This window comes from Ambystoma mexicanum, chromosome 7p (genome assembly GCF_040938575.1).
Source record: "Ambystoma mexicanum isolate Mex_15411 chromosome 7p, UKY_AmexF1_1, whole genome shotgun sequence".
NCBI classification, from domain to species: Eukaryota; Metazoa; Chordata; class Amphibia; order Caudata; family Ambystomatidae; genus Ambystoma; species Ambystoma mexicanum.
Genome location: NC_090939.1, coordinates 956712290 through 956730851, shown reverse-complemented (window position 1 = coordinate 956730851; position 18562 = coordinate 956712290).

Below are 18562 nucleotides of genomic sequence, written 5' to 3'. Positions count from 1 at the left end.
CGTTGACAAGCTGAAAGTGTTCTAAGAACACTCGCGGTGTCCTGAAATGTTCGTAAATAAAGAAAATGGGGGTGTCCTGAGGACGCTGCCCGTATCGTCCTCTGGCAAGTTGAATGTGTTCTAGGAACCTCCTTGTGTCCGCGGACATTAAAATGGTTGCAATGCTTGAATCTATGGGTGTGATATGCTGCGGTGGTTGTGGCCAGGGTATAGAATGTTGGGTGCATGGCCATTTGGCCATGCACCGAAGACTCTATGCCCTGGCCTCAACCACCGCAGCATATCACACTCATATGCCATGCACCCAAGAGTCTATGCCCTGGCCACAAGCACCGCAGCATATCACACTCATAGTGGCTTATAACTTTGGGTCAAAAACAAATTTATAAGGCAGTATGGGTGTGATTTGCTGCGATGGTTGTATTTATCATGTTATACTTACTATTTGGTTTAGTAAAGGGAGTCCATGTTTTTCTTGTTCATTTCTGTGATAAAAGAAAATAGCATGTTAGTATTAGTATTTTATAAAGACTTATTACATTGCACAATCAACATTTTCTTCTTTTTTTTTACCCTCATATTTAGTAGATGACAAACCAGAGTACTGTGCAATTTGCTCAGTTTCTGTGTTTGTTGCTAAAATCATTGGGTCTGTGGGAGAAAAAAATCCATGGTGGATTAAAAAAAACCTTTTTCTGTTATGCTACAGTTTATTTGTTTGTTTGTTTTCACTGTTTACTTGTTGTTTCTGGCTAATGCTTTATACATTGGATTGTTCTAGTTTTTGGGAGCAGTAAGATATTAGGTATTTGTTTAGATATTGTAAAATGTTGGAGCAGTTAGATACCAGTAGGCGTATTCTAACTGTTTATTTTTTAATATAATTTCGTGGTATTGATTTATCTGTTTGGATATTTCTAAATTTTGGGACAGTTAGATACCAATTGGCGTATTCTAACTGTCTATTTTTTTCTCTATTTGAATGGTATTCATTTATCTGATTAGTTGTTGTAGCATCTTTGGGCGGTTAGATAGCTTTTGGAATATTGTGACAGTTTATATTTTTTTACTACAAGTTTACTTAAGGTTTAAGTACAGTTTAGTTATCAAATGTTGGTTTTAAGAACATTAAATAAGCGTTTGTAAGATTTTCTCTGCTTTAGAGTAATGGTACTATCATTACATTCAAACCATCCACATTTCTTTTTTATATATGCAGTGTAGTGCCCTGAATTGGTTGTGGCTCCTGTGTGGTAGATTATACCTATTGTTGTGAAGGTTTTCCTACCAAGTAATATTTGACCATGTGAATCCAGTCAGCTTGCAGTTGTTTTTGGTACCATCTGCATTGCAACATAGAAGCATTAGTATTACGTATTTACTATGTGTTTGTATTACTAACGTGGAGCGATTATCTGAATTGCAGGTCGAACATAATCTACCATGGTTTGCATTTTGTACAAGTTGCTGAAATGGAATGGATTCACAATTAGGTATTGATATATACACAAAGCGGTCATTGGGGATTTGTTCTTGTGTCACATTGTTGCAGAGAGTGCATGTATGTTTCCACATGTATGAAATCTGGAAGATTTCATTTATAGGTATGTTTTTGTTTTCCAGAATTAATAATAAGTACATTTGAAATTCTTGTGGATCTTCCTGTGAGTTTATAGTGAATTTCACCATTCCAGCACAATAGTCCAATTGTTATATATATATATATATATATATTAAGTTAAAGAACTTTGTTAAAGGGACATTATGGTTAAGTTGCGCTACTAAAAACCTATGAAATTCAGTGAAAAAAACTTAAAAACCTATGAAATTCAGTGAAAAAAACTGTTAAAGGGACGTTATGGTTAAATTGCGCTACTAAAAACCTATGAAATTCAGTGAAAAAACTTTGTTAAAGGGACGTTATGGTTAAGTTTTGCTACTAAAAACCTATGAAATTCAGTGAAAGTGTCTGTATTGTTCGCTGGCAAGTTGAATGTGTTCTACGAACACTCGCAGTGTCCTAAAATGTTTGTAAATAAACAAAATGGGGGTGTCCTGAGAACGCTGTCCGTATTGTTCGCTGGCAAGTTGAATGTCTTCTAAGAATACTCGTGGTGTCCTGAAATGTTCGTAAATAAACAAAATGGGGGTGTCCTGAGGACGCTGTCCTTATTGTTCTCTGGCAAGTTGAATGTGTTCTAAGAACACTTGTGGTGTCCTGAAATGTTCGTAAATAAACAAAATGGGGGTGTCCTGAGGACGCTGTCCGTATTGTTCACCGGCAAGTTGAATGTGTTCTAGGAACACTCGCGGTGTCCTGAAATGCTCATAAATAAACAAAATGGGGTGTCCTGAGGATGCTGTCCGTATTGTTCTCTGGCAAGTTGAATGTGTTCTAAGAACACTCGCGGTGTCCTGAAATGTTCGTAAATAAACAAAATGGCGGTGTCCTGAGAACGCTGTCCGTATTGTTCTCTGGCAAGTTGAATGTGTTCTAAGAACACTTGTGGTGTCCTGAAATGTTCGTAAATAAAACAAAATGGCGGTGTCCCGAGGACGCTGTCCGTATTGTTCTTTGGCAAGTTGAATGTGTTCTAAGAACACTCGCGGTGTCCTGAAATGTTCGTAAATAAATAAAATGGGGGTGTTCTGAGGACGCTGTCAGTATTGTTCGCTGGGAAGTTGAAAGTGTTCTAAGAACACTCGTGGTGTCCGCTAAATGTTTGTAAATTAACAAAATGGGGGTGTCCTGAGGACGCTGTCTGTATTGTTCCCTGGCAAGTTGAATGTGTTCTAAGAACACTCGCGGTGTCTTGAAATGTTCGTAAATAAACAAAATGGCGGTGTCCTGAGGACGCTGTCCGTATTGTTCTCTGGCTAGTTGAATGTGTTCTAAGAACACTTGTGGTGTCCTGAAATGTTCGTAAATAAAACAAAATGGGGGTGTCCCGAGGACGCTGTCTGTATTGTCCTTTGGCAAGTTGAATGTGTGCTAAGAATACTCGCGGTGTCCTGAAAAGTTCGTAAATAAACAAAATGGGCGTGTTCTGAGGACGCTGTCCGTATTGTTCGCTGGCAAGTTGAAAGCATTCTAAGAACACCTGTGGTGACCGCTAAATGTTCGTAAATTAACAAAATGGGGTCTCCTGACGACGCTGTCCGTATTGTTCACTGGCAAGTTGAATGTGTTCTAAGAACACTCGCGGTGTCCTGAAATGTTCACAAATAAACAAAATGGGGGTGTCCTGAGGACGTGCGCTGTTTTTTTCTCTGGCAAGTTGAATGTGTTCTAAGAACACTCGCGGTGTCCTGAAATGTTCGTAAATAAACAAAATGGGGGTGTCCTAAGAACGCTGTCTGTATTGTTCGCTGGCAAGTTGAATGTGTTCTAAGAACACTCGCGGTGTCCGGAAATGTTCGTAAATAAACAAAATGGGGGTGTCCTGAGGACGCTTTCTGTATTGTTCTCTGGCAAGTTGAATGTGTTCTAAGAACACTTGTGGTGTCCTGAAATGTTCGTAAATAAACAAAATGGGGGTGTCCTGAGGACGCTGTCCGTATTGTTCTCTGGCAAGTTGAATGTGTTCTAAGAACACTCGCGGTGTCCTGAAATGTTTGTAAATTAACAAAATGGGGGTGTCCTGAGGACGCTGTCTGTATTGTTCTCTGGCAAGTTGAATGTGTTCTAAGAACACTCGTGGTGTCCTGAAATGTTCGTAAATAAACAAAATGGGGGTGTCCCGAGGACGCTGTCTGTATTGTTCTCTGGCAAGTTGAATGTGTTCTAAGAACACTTGTGGTGTCCTGAAATGTTCGTAAATAAACAAAATGGGGGTGTCCTGAGGACGCTGTCTGTATTGTTCTCTGGCAAGTTGAATGTGTTCTAAGAACACTCGCGGTGTCCTGAAATGTTTGTAAATTAACAAAATGGGGGTGTCCTGAGGACGCTGTCCGTATTGTTCCCTGGTAAGTTGAATGTGTTCTAAGAACACTCGTGGTGTCCTGAAATGTTTGTAAATTAACAAAATGGGGGTGTTCTGAGGATGCTCTCCGTATTGTTCGCTGGCAAGTTAAAAGTGTTCTAAGAACACTCGTGGTGTCCGCTAAATGTTCGTAAATTAATAAAATGGGGGTGTCCTGAGGACGCTGTCCGTATTGTTCGCTGGCAAGTTGAATGTCTTCTAAGAATACTCGTGGTGTCCTGAAATGTTCGTAAATAAACAAAATGGGGGTGTCCTGAGGACGCTGTCCTTATTGTTCTCTGGCAAGTTGAATGTGTTCTAAGAACACTTGTGGTGTCCTGAAATGTTCGTAAATAAACAAAATGGGGGTGTCCTGAGGACGCTGTCCGTATTGTTCACCGGCAAGTTGAATGTGTTCTAGGAACACTCGCGGTGTCCTGAAATGCTCATAAATAAACAAAATGGGGTGTCCTGAGGATGCTGTCCGTATTGTTCTCTGGCAAGTTGAATGTGTTCTAAGAACACTCGCGGTGTCCTGAAATGTTCGTAAATAAACAAAATGGCGGTGTCCTGAGAACGCTGTCCGTATTGTTCTCTGGCAAGTTGAATGTGTTCTAAGAACACTTGTGGTGTCCTGAAATGTTCGTAAATAAAACAAAATGGCGGTGTCCCGAGGACGCTGTCCGTATTGTTCTTTGGCAAGTTGAATGTGTTCTAAGAACACTCGCGGTGTCCTGAAATGTTCGTAAATAAATAAAATGGGGGTGTTCTGAGGACGCTGTCAGTATTGTTCGCTGGGAAGTTGAAAGTGTTCTAAGAACACTCGTGGTGTCCGCTAAATGTTTGTAAATTAACAAAATGGGGGTGTCCTGAGGACGCTGTCTGTATTGTTCCCTGGCAAGTTGAATGTGTTCTAAGAACACTCGCGGTGTCTTGAAATGTTCGTAAATAAACAAAATGGCGGTGTCCTGAGGACGCTGTCCGTATTGTTCTCTGGCTAGTTGAATGTGTTCTAAGAACACTTGTGGTGTCCTGAAATGTTCGTAAATAAAACAAAATGGGGGTGTCCCGAGGACGCTGTCTGTATTGTCCTTTGGCAAGTTGAATGTGTGCTAAGAATACTCGCGGTGTCCTGAAAAGTTTGTAAATAAACAAAATGGGCGTGTTCTGAGGACGCTGTCCGTATTGTTCGCTGGCAAGTTGAAAGCATTCTAAGAACACCTGTGGTGACCGCTAAATGTTCGTAAATTAACAAAATGGGGTCTCCTGACGACGCTGTCCGTATTGTTCACTGGCAAGTTGAATGTGTTCTAAGAACACTCGCGGTGTCCTGAAATGTTCACAAATAAACAAAATGGGGGTGTCCTGAGGACGTGCGCTGTTTTGTTCTCTGGCAAGTTGAATGTGTTCTAAGAACACTCGCGGTGTCCTGAAATGTTCGTAAATAAACAAAATGGGGGTGTCCTAAGAACGCTGTCTGTATTGTTCGCTGGCAAGTTGAATGTGTTCTAAGAACACTCGCGGTGTCCGGAAATGTTCGTAAATAAACAAAATGGGGGTGTCCTGAGGACGCTTTCTGTATTGTTCTCTGGCAAGTTGAATGTGTTCTAAGAACACTTGTGGTGTCCTGAAATGTTCGTAAATAAACAAAATGGGGGTGTCCTGAGGACGCTGTCCGTATTGTTCTCTGGCAAGTTGAATGTGTTCTAAGAACACTCGCGGTGTCCTGAAATGTTTGTAAATTAACAAAATGGGGGTGTCCTGAGGACGCTGTCTGTATTGTTCTCTGGCAAGTTGAATGTGTTCTAAGAACACTCGTGGTGTCCTGAAATGTTCGTAAATAAACAAAATGGGGGTGTCCCGAGGACGCTGTCTGTATTGTTCTCTGGCAAGTTGAATGTGTTCTAAGAACACTTGTGGTGTCCTGAAATGTTCGTAAATAAACAAAATGGGGGTGTCCTGAGGACGCTGTCTGTATTGTTCTCTGGCAAGTTGAATGTGTTCTAAGAACACTCGCGGTGTCCTGAAATGTTTGTAAATTAACAAAATGGGGGTGTCCTGAGGACGCTGTCCGTATTGTTCCCTGGTAAGTTGAATGTGTTCTAAGAACACTCGTGGTGTCCTGAAATGTTTGTAAATTAACAAAATGGGGGTGTTCTGAGGATGCTCTCCGTATTGTTCGCTGGCAAGTTAAAAGTGTTCTAAGAACACTCGTGGTGTCCGCTAAATGTTCGTAAATTAATAAAATGGGGGTGTCCTGAGGACGCTGTCCGTATTGTTCGCTGGAAAGTTGAATGTGTTCTAAGAACACTCGCGGTGTCCTGAAATGTTCGTAAATAAACAAAACGGGGTGTCCTGAGGATGCTGTCCGTATTGTTCTCTGGCAAGTTGAATGTGTTCTAAGAACACTCGTGGTGTCCTGAAATGTCTGTAAATAAACAAAATGGGGGTGTCCCAAGGACGCTGTTGTTACACCTAATTTGGTTATCGGTTCTGTATTCTGATTCTCTTATGCTGCGCGAGCTGTTCCGGGTGGTTGCGGAACAAGCTGCAACGTTCTAGCGTTTTTGCCGGTTCTCAACAGATTGTTGGCCATGCCCCCAGACTTCCGCACAGTATATACGGACATTCAACCTGTGGCAACGCGCGTTGCTTCTCTCTTCCTGAGTGGCGGTACGCTTCGTAAATTAGTTTTAGATTCCAATCTGATCCTACTAACTTACTTTCCTCACTTCTTAGTGCTTAACGCTGTTATCTCTAATGGCTTGTGATGACCTTTGTTTCTTCTTAGATAAACCAACCGGGCTTCCAGCTGATTGTCTTTCCACCATTACGGGTTCTGTTAGTGCTGAGTACGGTGGTCTCTTCAGAGGCTTGTTTAGGTGAGTTGCAACATACTTATTCTTACGGCCCTTTATTTTTGAGAATCATTCTCTGGTTACTCTTTATCATTGTACGTGTCCTATTTTCCCTGTAGCACTTCTGATTCTAGCCACTGCACAAAAAGAAGTAGGAGATTCTACCCGGAAGTACAGGAACGGGATTTTCCCTCTGGTTATTTGTTCAGGCGGTAAGAGAAGCAATCTTAGTGTTTCTAGACAAAACTATTTGTACAAACTTCGAAGATTAATAATCTTATCCTTCTTTAGCTCATTAAGATTAGGAGTGAGCCTCTACCCGCTTTTCTCTTACATTTAGGATTGGCCGGATGACATCAAGGTAATCCTTGTTTCACCCTATTCACATTCCTTACCCTTTCTACTCTCAAGTATTGACTAGTCTATTACCTTTTATATTGTCACTCTCAGTTTCCTGTCCTACTGACGACTTACCAATGACCTTGTGGCTGAGGCACATCATCCTAGCAGTTCCCAGGATTCTACGAACCCTAGCAGCCCAGCACAGGGTTTTTTCCCCCCGTTGGGGTTTTTTCCTGGGGGCTCCTTTACGTCCCGGCTCTTGGAGCGGGTAGTGAAGGGATCCCTAGGAGGAACCTCATTAGTCTTCAAGTAGAACAATCTCAAGCTCCAGGGAACAATCAAGTCTTGAGGTGGGTAATATATTGTATGTTGACACTTGTGTTTGATGATAAGTACGAAATTGGAAGTTAGATATTACAGCTGTCCGTATTGTTCTTTGGCAAGTTGAATATGTTCTAAGAACACTTGCAGTGTCCTGAAATGTTCGTAAATAAACAAAATGGGGGTGTCCCGAGGACGCTGTCCGTATTGTTCGATGGCAAGTTGAATATGTTCTAAGAACACTAGCGGTGTCCTAAAATGTTCATAAAATAAACAAAATGGGGGTGTCCTGAGGATGCTGTCTGTATTGTTCGCTGGCAAGTTGAATGTGTTCTAAGAACACTCATGTCCGCAGACATTAAAAGTTCCCATAGGCCATAGTTCAAATGTTTGACTCTATGGGTGTGATATGCTGCGGTGGTTGTGGCCAGAGCATAGAGTGTTGGGTGCATGGCCATTTGGCCATGCACCCAAGACAGTATGCCCTGGCCACAACCACCGCAGCATATTACACTCATAGTGGCTTATAACTTTGGGATCAAAAACACATTTATAAGGAACAAAGTTATAAGCCACTATGGGTGTGATATGCTGCAATGGTTGTACTTATTATAATATACTGACTGTTTGGTTTAGTAACTGGAGTACATGTATTTCCTGTTCATTTCTATGATAAAAGAAAATAGCATGTTAGTGTTGGTATTTTGTAATGACTTATTACATTGAATAATCAACATTTTCTTCTTTTTTTTTACCCTCATATTTAGTAGATGACAAACCAGAGTACTGTGCAATTTGCTCAGTTTCTGTGTTTGTTGCTAAAATCATTGGGTCTGTGGGAGAAAAAAAATCCATGGTGGATTAAAAAAATTACTTTTTCTGTTATGCTACAGTTTATTTGTTTGTTTGTTTTCACTGTTTACTTGTTGTTTCTGGCTAATGCTTTATACATTGGATTGTTCTAGTTTTTGGGAGCAGTAAGATATTAGGTATTTCTTTAGATATTGTAAAATTTTGGAGCAGTTAGATACCAGTAGGCGTATTCTAACTGTTTATTTCTGCTTTAGAGTAATGGTACTATCATTACATTCAAACCATCCACATTTCTTTTTTATATATGCAGTGTAGTGCCCTGAATTGGTTGCGGCTCCTGCGTAGTAGATTATACCTATTGTTGTAAAGGTTTTCTTACCAAGTGATACTTGACCATGTGTGAATCCAGTCAGCCTGCAGTTGTTCTTGGTACCATCTGCATTATAACGTAGAAGCATTAGTATTACGTATTTACTATGTGTTTGTATTAGTAACGTGGAGCGATTATCCGAATTGCAGGTAGTACATAATCTACCATGGTTTGCGTTTTGTGCAAGATGCTGAAATGGAATGGATTCACAATTAGGTATTGATATATATATGAAGCGTTCATTGGGGATTTGTTCTTGTGTCACATTGTTGCAGAGAGTGCATGTATGTTTCCACATGTATGAAATCTGAAAGATTTCATTTATAGGTATGTTTTTATCTTCCAGTACTTGTAGTAAGTACATTAGAAATTGTTGTGGATCTTCCTGTGTGTTTATAGTGAATTTAACCATTCCAGCACTGTAGTCCAATTGTTGTCTTATTCCATTTACACTATAGGTGTTATCAGGATTATTTGTTGTATTTCCGTGAAGTACTAACATTTGCAAACAAAATTGGTCTGTACGGTGTAGGTAAATGTTGTCAACAATTGGTGGCAATTGAAATAGAATATTCATTGCTACATTTGCGTAGCAGCTTACTCCAACTATATTTGAGAGTTTAAATGGACCAGGTAGTTCTGTATCTGATTGATTTATTTTTTTAGTTGGACTTCCTTCTTTGATGAAGTACCTGGTTTACTTTCCCTAATGGGTTTATGTTTGTGGTACTTGATGACATTTTAGTTTCTTTTACTCTCTTTGGAGGATTTGCAGTGACATCCTGTTGCATTTCTGTTTGATTTAGTTTTCTTTTACAATGTTTTACTTTTTGTGGTACGGAATATGTGTTTAGATGAGGGGTGTATAGTGAGCGAAGTCTATTGTATTCTAAAATGCAAGGAATATCAGCGTTTACGTTACTTGCATCAAAGTTGATTGGAAATAGACCGTCAAGTGTACGTAAGCGTGATAGTTCTACGTAGCTCATGCCTTCTTTAAGGACTGTGTTACCAATGTCTATCATTGCTTTGTTTAGGGTAAGACCTTGTGATATATGAATGGTGACTGCGTATGCAAGAGTTAGAGAAAATTGTTCTCTGCATACATACATGTCTTTGAAGAGGAGGAATCGAGCTGTTGAGCATCCTATCCTTTTGACTTCAGAAAGTTTGTCAAAGAGAATATTGACAAACTGAATTTTGTTGTCACGTGGGTATGTTTGAAAGCCAACAACTGTACCCAGTGCTCCATTAACAAGTCCTTGGTCCACATCAAGGTTACGTTTAAGCATTACTCTGCAATTTAAGGATAATTTTATTATCTTTTCCAAGCCTGCTTTGTTTGAGATTGATTTTTCTAAACTATTTAGTCTTGCTGTGGCTTGGTCACACATGGGTAGTGTCATACCATGTACATCTAGTTTGTCTGTGGCGCTAATTTCCATGATTGGTTGCATTTCTTTACTTAACATTATTTCATTGAATTTGAAACAGCTTGCAAGAGTTGGCATTAAGGCCATACAATTGACATTTTTGTGGGCTAATTGTTCCATAACATCTGTAGCACATGCATTATCACCATAAAGTGCATGAATGTGCCGGGTTTTCAATATTGCTTCTGCTTCTTTAGAAAGTATACCAACTCTGATACTTTTTAAGATGTTGGCATAAGTGATATCTGCAGATTGCCACATGTTTTCTGTTAATTCTCTGTATTGGAAATGTTGCCAAAGGTTGACATTTCCAATGCTGCCAACAGTTTTACGGTAGAGTTTGTGTCCTAATGTTTTTAAAATAGGCTCACCTTTTACTGGTGTCATTTGAAGAAGATCTCCGAAAACAATAATGTGTTTTCCTGCAAAGAGCTCTTCATAGTTTGTTTTGAGTACTTCTTGTAATCTGAGGTAAATCAAAGCCATCATTAGGTTGGACACCATGCTCACTTCATCTATTAGTAGCATTTTCATTTGTTTCAATACTCTGCATAGTTCCATTGCAGCTTCTGTAGAAAGTTTGTAATAATCTAATTTGTTTTGGTGTTCTACTGGCAGGAGTAGTAATCGGTGTAAAGTGACACCACCTATGTTGTAGGCAGCTAAACCTGTGGGGGCAGTGACAACAGCTGACAGTTTGTTGGTTGTCAATTGTTGAAGGAACTTAATGATGATTTTGATTAGGAATGTTTTGCCAGAACCAGCTTCAGCACTGACGTACAGTAGTATAGGTTTGTAATTTTGGCAGGTGCATTCTTTGGTTTCATGTTGTACACCATGTGCAATTTCTTTTGTTACTTCTTGAAAAATGCTACGTTGCTCATTGTTTAGTTTTGATTGTAGTATAGTTAAGTCTTCTTTATCTTCATACTGACACATGGTGGTTTCTACTTCTATCATAGCTAATTCTGCCTCATTTGTTATTAGTGGTTCTCCCAGTGGTTCTTGGCTTCCTGTTACAGAAGGCTGACTACTGTAAAGAGTGTCCTTATCTAGTTGGGCCTGGAGTTCTTCTTCATGTTGCTGTTCATTGTGCAACATTGCTTTGTACTGTGTAAAGTTTACATCAGTTATATTGCTTTCATTTGCTTTGAAAGCGTCTTCATATGAGTCATAGTTATCTAGTATTTCTTCTTCTTTTCTCCATGGTTTCAAGAGTTGTAGCAGAGACATGTAATATACTTCTTTATGTTGAGGAGTCTTTAATGACAATTTGATATGATTAATTAAATTGGTTTGGTGAGTTTTACTAAGCTGCCTTCACAGTTTGTCACTCTGTATTTACCTTTTTTTTCATCAGGTTTTATATTATTTTTGTATGTGTCGTTTTGGGCTATGTGGTATAGACACATGGTTTCCAAAGTGGTACTCCTGTTTGTGTAGTATGTGTCCAATAAATAGTTTTTTAAAATGTCTTGGCTGTTGGGATCATGTTTGGCTATTGTTTCTATATCTTCGTATGATTTCAGAACTCTTTTTCTAGATTTAACTGGACCAAGACTTAGCCATACTATTTTTTCAGATTTACCATAAAATGCAGTACCAGTTAAACGATCAGCTGCTTCATAGGATCCACATTCTCTACGGGAGAGCATTTTTATGGCCAAGCTGTATAATTTCTGAGACACTGTTTTATCTGATGACAGGTCATTCCAGAGGTCTTGCAGCTCTTCTGCTTTGGTTAAGTATGCTGTGACATATCGTGCAACTGCAGTAGAATTGTCTGCAATGTACTGCACATCTATGTTTGCATTCCGTAAGTGGGCAATGGTTGCATTGTAATCATTTATATATTTTTCTTCTTCTTTTCTTTTCATGTGATATGTATTTTTAGGTGACTTACCTTTAACACTATGTCTAACTGAAGACATGAGGTTGTTCACTTGACCTGTATTTGTGACTGGTCTAGGGAAACCAAATCGGCATTTGGTGTAGCATTTCCCTTTGTTTTTGTATTTGTGATGACAATATTTGTCACATTTGTGTCTTTGAAATTGTAAAATTTGTGCATGAAGATCACTATTTGTGGATTCTGATGGAATTTCACAAGTGACGTATTTTTCAATAAACTGTAAAACAGTGGCATCACTGTCTTGACCAAATTTAGGAGCATCTTTAATCCATAAAAACATTTGGATATGTGGTGCTCCTCTGGCTTGGAATTCTTTTCTCCAAAAGAAGTGTTGCACTTCTCCAAGGGGAGGAACAGTTTTAGTACAAATAAAATGTAGCATAGCAATGAAGCGATGGTGAAAATATCTTGAAACATTAACAGGATCCAGAGAACAAAGTTCTCCAGGTGTTAGTATATCTATGTTTGTTTTGTTTTTGTTTGATATGCGTAGGAAATCATGTAAATCTTCCCATGCATATTCTACACAACTTAACGTAACAAACCAAGTGGGTGGGCCAAGGTTTCCGATCATACAACGTACATCTCCATGACGTCAAAACCAGTACTCTTTAGTACCACACATATTTGCTAATAGATTTGTAATATTTGATTGTAAAATCTCATCTTTTTGTTGAACTTTTTGTAATAATTGTGTAGCTGTCATATTTTGAAAGTGCGATCCTGATTTTAATATGTGTGCAACTCCGTAACATAAATTTGCTAGTTCACTTTCAAAGAGTAGGTGCAATATGTATTCCACATTTTGTCTAAATCTGGGATCTTCAGAATACATCCGTAATGGGCGGTATTCTGATGCTGATATTTGAATAGGTCTATCATTGTACCTTCCTCCTTTGCCAGTAGGAAAGAGTAGAGGAAAAGCACGTGCTTCTATACTTTTTTCCCATATGCTGATTGGTGATCCTTGTATTTGACCCATTTGGTACGTTTCCAGTGCATCTTCTATGGTGTTATTAGAGTGCAATGGATGAATTGTATAATGGTCTAAAGTATTTGATATTGTAGCAGGATCTAGGAGCTCAGATTGACCAGCTTATTGTGTCTCTTGAATTATTTCAGTTGTATCCTTCAAGTTGTCTTCAATATTAATTTCTTTGTAATATTCATTATTCTCTTTAAGATACTGCAAGGCTTCTCTAACTTTATATAAATCTACCAGCTGTTGGCATTTTTTTTTGTCTTTTGTAGGTACTCCATTTACTAAGATAATTAAATATTGCTACATTGGACATTGCACTCCTAGAGTGTGCGCATTTTATTTTAGGTCTAATGGTAAATACACTACTTTTCCATGAATACCTTTCACTAATTCACAGGGAGGTAATTTTGCAGTTTTTGGTTGAAGGCGTATTATTGCTTGAAATGGGTGCACTGTTTGAATTATGATGCTCTCATATAAATTAAGTTGTTGAAGGGGTTTTGGAAGTGGATATAATTCCAAATTATTTGTGATAGCACGTGAAGGAGTTTGGTTGTTGTCAAGTTTTGTAGTGCAGTAACTGCAAAGTATTAAGGGGTCAGTTATTTCGTATTATTTTAGTATTTCTTTATTATATGTGTGTAGTAAAAGGTTGCCATGTGTAGAATTGTTACTAATTTGGTTTCCGCCTATTTCATTCTGTAAGTGGCTTTCACTTCCAAAATATTTTTTCTAGATATAGTCGATTTCTTCAAGTAGGTCTTTTGCTGTACCATGTAGAAGAATGTTATTTAAATTGGCTAGTGCCAAAGCAGGACTTTTAGCATAGTACAGGTTATAAACTAGATTTCTTATAGTTGAATGATGTGTTGATATCCTTTTGATATGATGGAAGGTGGTTTTGCAAGTAGGTCCTGTAATGCAGGCCAATGAATGTCCTTGTAGTCCTGTGTACTTGCGTACTGGACAAGTATCCATATTTTGCAGTAGTTTAATTTTAATTTTGTCTTTGCTTTTCACATATTGATTGAGGAATTGGCGTAAAGACTTGAACATTTTTTTGGGAATGTTACACATTGACGTGCATTGCCATTTGTACACTAGACATTCTGATTCAGTTGAATGGAGGGGTAATTCTAAGTTTTCAGGGCATATTTTTGTAAGGAGTACTTCTTGTTCCATTATGGTATTATTAACTTTTCCATAACCTCGACCACTGCTATGTATGGCAATTGTATTTGTTTGCTTTTGTTTGTATGCTTCTTCATTAAAGTATGGTTCTGTGCTTGTAGTGTGAATCCATTCACCTCTGCAGATACTTAAGAAGTTCTTTCTGTTGACAGTTCGTTTATTGAGGTCTTTTTTTGTAATTTAGTTATTAGTTTTGTTAGTGGTTTCATTTTGTTTAACACTAAAATAAATAACTTTCTTTTGATAAGAATTGCACGGTCTGTCAGCACTTCTAAGATGAATTTCCTACGATAGGTTTTAAGGGTTGAACCTGCTTTCTCTCCTGTTTTTATAAGATTTTGAAGGACTTTGTGACAGAACATTTTGGCTAAAATACTTTTCTTGGTATGCTTACTTTGCACTATATCAAGATTTATAGAAGCAGGTTTATCTGTAGTGATAGCGGATTTTCTGTTAATTGTTTTCTGGTTTGTTTTACATTTTGATAGAGGAGGCAAAGTTTTTGTACTTGAAACTTCTTTTGTTTCACTAAATGACTCTATTAGCTGTTTTGTTTCAACTTTTTTTTACAAATTCTGCTAGAGATGGATTCTTATGTTGGACACTTTTATTTTCATTTGCTCTACTTCTGCGTTGCTTTCTACGGACTTGATTTTTGGTAGGCATTCTTTAGGGTCTGTTGAAAAAAATAAAGAAGGTATGGGTTGGGGTGTTCTGCAATGTATGTGTGCTGTGTGCATGAGTGTTTGAGTAAGATGATAAAGATGTATGTAATGGTGTGTGATTGTGCATTGGGCAACTACAACTAGTAGGGATGGGTATTCTTGAATTAATGTGTTACTAAACTTTAATTCAGATTACAGAAAAAAGTAAGCTAGCGGTGTGGAGAAGTACAAATAGTAAATCTAATGCTATACAATTAAAACAGTTGTTTGTTCTATAACATCAAAATTCTAGTGGCTGATTTGGGTCATTTGTGTGTCGAAAAATAGGAATTAGTGGGCCATTCTGGCTGTAAATCGCTGTTTAAGAAATGGGGATTTTTGGACAGAATGGTGCAGAATCTCTATTTTTAGGCACAGAAATAGCATGAATTAATCTTACAGTTTGTTTAAGTAATAATAGAAATATTATGGTGGTATTCAACTTACTTTTTTTCTAAAATGAGCAGGTTACTTCTTAGTTGTTCTTCGTACTTCGAAGAACAACTGCTTCTTTTCAGGAGAATGGTCTTCACTGCAATTGTAACAGAAATATATTAGTAATTTTGTTTGTATATACCACTGCTTTTAATTTAGACATTGATTTTTTTAATTGACATCCTCAGCGCCTTCCTCAAAACCATTAAAATTATCTTATTCACATAAGAAACGTTGCACCAGTTGAAAACAAATCATATTTTGTTAATGAATAAACTGCACTGCAATGACTAACTGTAGCAAACAAAATATCTTTAGTATGCCTTGTGGAGTTCATAATGTACCACTGAATACCACTATTCCTGTAACTAAGCTTTTGCAAGTAATAGTGCCTCAATGTCATGGGCTGCTTGTCCTATATAAATGTAAGTAATTAAATAAATAAAAAATAAAAAGTATGTATTTGTACAAGTATTGTTGTTTGAGATTTGAACACAGAGTGTGCATGCAATTTTGTTTGACTATATGTAGTCTATATATTTTATTTCAAAATGTTAGTTCAACATGATTTGAGTGTGTGGGTGTATAAAGAAATTAAATAGTATAAAGGTTTGTAAGTGACAGTTGATTTTAGGAGATTGAAAAAAGACAGTAGATTCATTTTCCAGATTATACAAGCTAAAAGTCAGTTAATCTATTTATATGAAAGTAGAAAATGTGTTCATGTACTTTACAGAAAATATGCATACCTGTAGTTTGTGTTCATGCATATGGATATGCATGGAGCTGCAAGTAGAATTCTTGGAGACTTGTACAGTATTTCTTGTAGAAGGTGCTTTCTAATGAAGTGACACTTGTACTCAGAGAGATTCACAGTACATTTGCAGTGCTGATCTATGATGATGCAGTTAGATGTAGAGGTCTTGGATGTGATTGGTGGATGGTCATGTGACTTCATAGCTACATCCAATCATGGAATGGCACAGAGAGTGAAGTGGAAATGGTAGAAGGACTGTCCATGTTACGATATGTCCGCGGACATGGCGGTAGTTCGCGGACATCAGGTGAAACATCCAGGGATTTTTGGGTTGGGAAGCCATGCAATTGAGAATGAGCATAGAAAGGGATTGATCAGGAAAGTTTAGTGGGTGTGTTGTGCCAGGAGAGAGTTTCTCAGATACTCTTTTTGCTGAGAGAAGAACAGATAGCTATGGTTGTGTGTTTCAGAAAACAGATTGTTTGGATTTTGGGAGACTCGTGGATACATTGGTTGAAGGGGCCTGCAGAAAGCTGTGGAGCAGCTGTAGATCTTGGATTCCCATATGTGGAAGTACACTGGCATGGAGTACGTGGAATGAAGTGGTTGGACTTGTTACCTCTCTGTGCTACTTTGGAGACAGAGCAACATTCAGACATAATTGTAATTCATTGTGGAGGGAACAGTTTAGGAAATGTGTCTGGAATTTCTTTGCAATTTGCAAGGAAAGAAGGACTTGGGAATTCTCAAGTAATTTTTTCACAGATTGCGCAGAGACAAATGTGGCTTTGTTCTTCTTCATTTGGTCCACAAATGGAGAAAGCAAGGCACAATGTCAATAAGGCTGTTTGTGCCTTTCTAAGAGATTTTGGCATGTCCTCTTTTCACAATGAAAATATTATGTTTCGTAGTACATACATTTTTCGCAGAGATGGAGTACATCTAACTTATGCTGGCAATCAGATTTTTCTAAGAAACATACAAAATGCATTGTGACCTTTTTTAGAATTACAGCATCCATTTTGAAGTAGGTGTTGAGTATTTTTTATTTTTCAAACACAAACACCACCCAAAGACTCTTTTCAGAGCCACCACTTCCTCCCAGAAAAAATTGCAATGGTTATGATAGGGCAGCACCCCAAAAATTTAGATGTCTGCGGACTGTCCGCAGACTTTTAAAAAATACAAAGGGCCTTGCTTCATTTATTTTCACTTCTATTTTTTAACTGTGAAAGGCGGCTCTGAAAAGAGCCTTATTTTTTTTGATTTTTGTTGTTTTATATTTTTTTTCATTTTTTATAAACGACACACTAGGAGAGGAGGGCAAAAGAGGGTAAAGGGGGGAACACCAACCACAGGGATAAGAAAGGGCGAGCTGAGAGAGGAAGATGTAGAGTGGGTTTTATTTGGGTAGTGAGCAGATCTTCTCGTGCTCTGAGACGATAGTCTCAAAAGCACTTTGAAGTCGCTCCCCCCTGCAGAGTACTGCTTCGCAGTACATACACACAACTGTGACCCTCGAAAGGTAAGGGTCATCAGCATTGCGTATGGCGTGTGAGGCAGCTTGAGGAAGACGCTGTCCCACAGGAGTGTTCCTTGTGGTGACAGGATCAGAAATGGAGGATGAAGTAGAGGAAATCAACCTGCTACGCTCCTCACAAGGTACAACCTTGCGAACGGCCCCAGTGTGGAATGACTTGAGGTGTCGCTTCATGGTGGTGGTCCCAAAGCTATACGAACCATGCCTCCCTCATTGCAGGTGACTCGGTTCGCACAAGCCTTAGGACCATTCCCATGAATGGTAAATAACCGCCACACCCAAGACTCACGCCGAGTGCGGGTAGTAGGGATTTCCACTACCTCATTCTCGACATCCTCTTCTTCCTCCTCTGCTTCCTCACTCCTGTTCCCCTCTTCAGGCCCTTGGGGAGGTGGTGGTGGTGGAGGGGGTAGGGGTGGTGCTGAAGCAGGTGCAGCACCAGGTGGTAGTAGTGCAGCCATGGATGCCATCTTGATGAAGATATCAATCTGCAAGTGGCAGGAAAAATCGCTGTGCTCTGAAGAATAGCCAGAAACACAATGAGAATAACCTCTAGGGCGTGGTCTTTTATAGGGGTGCTTGTACGAGGTTCGCGGACATGCGTGCTGTCCGCAGACAGATCGTACACAAAAAAAGGTTCAAAAAAGTTTCAAAAAGTATGTAGAAACTCATGATTAGTATGTGGGACTTGTGCTATGGTGAGTTTTTATTGAAAAATATTGTGGATTACTTGAAAACATACTTTTAAATTGTTCGGAGACATGAACAGTGTCCACATTTTAGAACACGCAATCAGCGTGGGCGCGGTCACATGATCGCTTAGCGAACCTGTCCGCGAAGGGAGCGGCTGTCCGCAGGACACCAAATGCACGGACATTGGTTTGCGCATGTGCGTTGATGTTCTACGAACAATGTTCGGGTCCTGAAGTAATTGAAAGTGCG